Source organism: Cupressus sempervirens, chromosome 4, assembly GCF_028749045.1.
Source record: "Cupressus sempervirens isolate cs-2001-9-10 chromosome 4, ASM2874904v1, whole genome shotgun sequence".
NCBI lineage: Eukaryota > Viridiplantae > Streptophyta > Pinopsida > Cupressales > Cupressaceae > Cupressus > Cupressus sempervirens.
Genome location: NC_143121.1, coordinates 130627911 through 130633015, shown reverse-complemented (window position 1 = coordinate 130633015; position 5105 = coordinate 130627911).

The window sequence follows — 5105 nt, the reverse complement described above, 5'->3', positions numbered from 1 at the left end:
CTAATATCATCCTTCATATATCCTCTCATCATATCCACCTTCTAAGTTACCTTGACTAGAGGAGTCTTCTCAATGAGATAAGAGGATTGAAAGATATCTATAGCCTCTTTTAGGTGTTCCCTATACCACCTTTCTATTGCCTCATATGTGAATTTGATGAATTGATCGGCCCTAGGGAGATGAAATACCCTTTTAATATTGTCAAGTTGGAGGACAAGGACAACTTCTTTGGTCATGCTCTTCACTACCCTTTTGTTAGCAGGAAAATGTTATGCAAGTGTCATTATGAGTTTCAAGGATTGCCCTAATGTTGGGTGCAAAGCTGAATTCACTAACCCTAATCAGATTAAAGCATAAGTCATAGTCAATATCTCTGTGGGTTTGTTGCAAATTCTTAGAAACTCCCCCAAGTCAGTGTGTATGAAATCAGTATCTGTTATCTTTGCATAATCACCCAGAATCTTGATTTTGATGAGACACCTTGGAACTTGAACACCATAGGCTTTGATGCCATTTTCTCACCAGATGAAGATGCCATTATATCTATGTGGCAAAATAAAAAAGTCCATTAGTTCAAAATCAAGAATGATAACATTATGATAGTGCTTAGTATTATACAAAAAAAAATTAAGTATGCAAAAAACATCTATTTAACCTCCTTTTCCTCAAATAAACTTAAAATATAAGGTGCACACCAAAGTAGGTGTGCAAGTAAGCACCTTACCTTCTTTGGGGTTTTGAATTGTTAATGGGTGCACAAATGCACACCCCCTTTATTATATATATTTTTTGTGTTATAAATGTTTTTTGGGGGGTATGTAGTAGCGCACCAAGTTGGGTGCACTACTTTGCACCCTTTAATTTATTGCATGTCTTTTGGTGTGTGGGGTGTACACCTATGCACCAAGTTGGGTGTGCAAGTGTACACACACCATTTGCATTTGGAGGTTTTTGCATATGGGGGTGCATAGGAGCACACCAAGCTGGATGCACTACTGCACACCCCTTTGGGTCTTTGTGTATGTAGAGGGGGGATGTGCAGGAGTGCACCAAGTCAAGTGCACTACTACCTACCCCTTTTGAGTCTGAAGTTTCTCATGTAGCTTAGAGAGGGTGAAATACCACACCTCAGTGTATGCAAAGTTGTAGAGGTGTGACTAGTAAGGCGAAGCTAGAGAAGAATTAAATTGTTGTGTGGGAGCTTAGGAAACGTAGGGGAGATAAAAAAAACAAAGTGAGGAGGTGGGAGGGGGTCTATGGTTTAAATAACCCCACCCCCCTTTGGTGGTGTGCAAGTGTGAACACAGGTGTACATTTGTGCATCACTAAAGGGTGATGTGCTATTGCACACTAGATTAGGTGTGCGAGTTTTTTTTTTGACCTTTGACTTTGGACTTTTGAACTTTTGGAATTTTTTAACTAGGACATAAGATGTGAACCAAGGGATAGGTAGGAACTCAAAATTGGCTCAAATCCTAGACAAAAATGCAAAATAAAGTAAGGGTGTCCCCATTTTGATTGGGAAATGGGGCATGCATTGTGGAACCACAACAAATAGCCCTGACAAAAGGAAGAAATGTTGAAGGCATTTCTTCATTAGCAAGCATTCTTTCAACATGTGTTAAACACCAACTAAAACCTGAATATTCCAGACAAATTTTGAGTGATTCATGTATTCGTTCCCTTTCAACATCTCAAGATGCAATCTATCAAAATTTTCTAACAATAGGGAAACAATCTTACACCTCTCCTAGCTCATTCATTAAGAATCTTCACGAAGGTTATTTATCAATTGATTGCTTGACTAGATGAGAGAATCAATTTGAGGGCTCTTAGTAGGCTATCACTTTCTTTTAATTTTCTAGTAGATTTTGAATAATTGTTGCATGTAGTTCATAATGTCACTATTTGATGAAGCAATGTTTTAGTACAAGATAGTTCATTTTGAAAATGTATCTTTTTCCATTTTACATCTTTTAGAATCCTTCAATCTTAACACCATTCTTTTCTTTTCTTTTTTTAAATATTTTTTTTTTCTATATCTTGACTACGCTTAGACAGTGTAGCTAGGACATCAGTGTCATTTCGTGGATTTGATCTTTTGTAAACATCCCTTGCATTCCTCTTTTAGAACCTTTTAGCAACTCTCATGCCAAACAATGATCTTAGTAATCCTTCACAAAGACCCCTCTTGTTTGAACCAATTGGGGTTTGGATCATCCCATGCTTTCTTCAACCTTAATTCAACAACACTTAAGATAATCAATTTTTAAGTTTGCAAAGTGTCGAGAATTTGTTGGTCTAGAATCCTGAATTTGAGACTAAAGATTTTCCTTATTTTGCAAGGAACATCTTTTTCTTAGTTGGTATAAGACACACAATCATCCAAATGTTTTGACAAAGAAATTCCTCTTCCTAAAATTGGAACCAAAGAGTAGTTAGTAAAATATCTTGAGATAAAATCTCAAGTGCACCTTACCCTCTCAAATATATATATATATATATATATATATATATATATATATATATATATATATATATATATATATATATATATATATATATATATATATATATATATATATTGGGGGTTCTGTTAGGTTTCAAAATAATGTTTTAGAAATTTCCCATTTACTAGCAAGGGAAGAAATTACCCCTGTAAGGAATTGAGCCTAAAAGCATTTTCTCTGAGAATTTCTACGATTTGATAAGGACCAATCCACAAGCATTGAAACTTGGTATGGCTACCCAGTTTTTCTTTTGCCTTATCCTAGAGTAGAACAAGATCAAAAATCCAAAAGGAATTTATCATGGCTCTCTTGTTGAACCACCTCTTTACAATGGCTTGATGTTTAGCCATGTGATTGAATGAAACTATCTGTTTCTCATCCATCTCTAAAAGATTCATCAATCTAATTTGTACTTTGTCAGCATCTTTAGCATACTTGCTCATGAAATTTAGAATAGGAATTTTGAGGTTAAGTAGGAACACTGGCTCTTGTCTATAGACAAGAAAGTATGGAGAAGTCCCCAAAGAATTTTTGAACCTTACTCAATCTGTCCATAGGGAATATTTGACGTGTGTATGCTGATCTTTAGGATTCTCCTTCAATAATCATCTTATTACTGTGATCAAGTTCTTATTCGTAGATTTAGCTACCCCATTTCCTTATGGGTAGTAATTTGAATAGAACTTGGTAATGACCTAATTTTCAAATGCCCATTAAGTCAAGAATATTGATGCAAAAGAAAATCCATTATCACACACAAGGGCAAATGGCATTCCAAATCTAGTAACAATGTGTTCTTTCAAGAATTCTGTTACCACCTTAGTAGTGCAATTTCTAAATGTTTTTTCTTTTGTCCACCGTGTATAGTAATCCATAGCTATGAGGATAAATGTGTGCCTAGTTGATGATGGTGGATTGACTAGATCAATGAAATCCAACCCTCACTTTGCGAAGGGGTGCAGCTTGTACATTGGTTGTAATGGCATTGTCGGGTACCTTTCTCTAGTGGCACTAGTTTGGCAGATATGGAACGAACATACATGCTTGAAAGTATCTTTGAATATCGTGGGCCAAAAGTAACCTGATATTAAAATAATATGAGTAGTTGCTTTTGCTAAACCATGTCTTGTACCATACTTTTCATGAAAATATTCTAGAACTTCCTTTTCTTCCTCACGCCCTAAAGACTTTAGATAGATCCCTTCATAGTTCCTTTTCTACAACTTTCTTTCATGTAACATGTAGGACTCACACATCATTTTGTGTCCCCTACATTATGAACTATTCATCCAACTAGGGCATTGATTTTGTAGAAGATAATAAACAATATCCTGATACTAAATGTCCATCACCACACCTTGACCAATATCAACCTAGGATACAATCATTTTATTGTGATCATCCTCATTTGTTTCATCATCAAACTTGAATCCATTTTCATTTTCATCATGGTTATCAACTATGATCTTTGATAACCCTTGACCTCTAACTAATCTCATAGGTTGAATTTCCAATTCAAATTCTTGAGGTATGGCCATCCATTTTCCTTGCCTTTCATCGAGCTCATTTTGCATCAAAAGCATCTTTACTACTGGATTAGGTACAATTGCATACACCTTATTTCTTAATATGTAATTATGGAACTTATTTACCACCTTAATTAGTGCAAAAGATTGTTTATCAAGTTTGGAATAATTCATTTCAACATTCTTCAGAAGGCAACTCATAAAAGCAATCTATCTTTCATCCTCATTTTTCTTTTTCTACGTCAGGATCCCAACATAAGTATGTTTTAAAGCAAAGGAATATATCTTGAAGAGTAGTTGATAATTAGGAATTACTAGTACCGAGGTCATGGAAATGGCCACTTTGATATCTTCAAATGATTTCTTAATCTCTGGGCCCCATTTTGTTTTAGCCCCCTTTTTAAGTATGTCATTAAGGAGATGATCTATCTTTGCAAATCTTCTTATGAATTTCCACATAAAATTTATCTTCTTGAAGAAAGACTTGAGTCTTTTTTATTGTGAGGAGGTAATAATTTGAGAATAGCTTCTACTCTATCAGGGTCAATGGAGATTCTGGCTTCAAAAATGACATGCCCTAGGAGCTTTCCTTTAGTAACGTCAAATGAATATTTCTTGAGATTGAGAGATATGCTATATATAAGACATCGGTTGAATACCTATCTTAGATCAACAAGGTGAGTACTTCAATCTATTGAAAATAAAATCAAGTCATCCATGTAGGTGACTATACATTTATTGATCAATCCTTTGAAAGCTTCATCCATTGCCTGTTGAAACATAGCTCCTACCTTAATCAGTTCAAAAGGCATTCTTTTGTAGGCAAAAGTTCCCCATTTAGTTGTAAAGGTTATCTTTAGTTGATCTTCTTCATCGACCATCACTTGATTATATCCTAAATATCCATCCAAGAATGACATCATCTTTGAACCATTTATGATCAGTAACACCTCATCTAATGAGGGTAATGGATAATTATCCTTTTGTGATGCTAGGTTCAAGTTACAAAAATTGACAAAAAGACAAATCTCTCGAATCTTTTTTCTTACGGGAACCAAATTAGCCACCC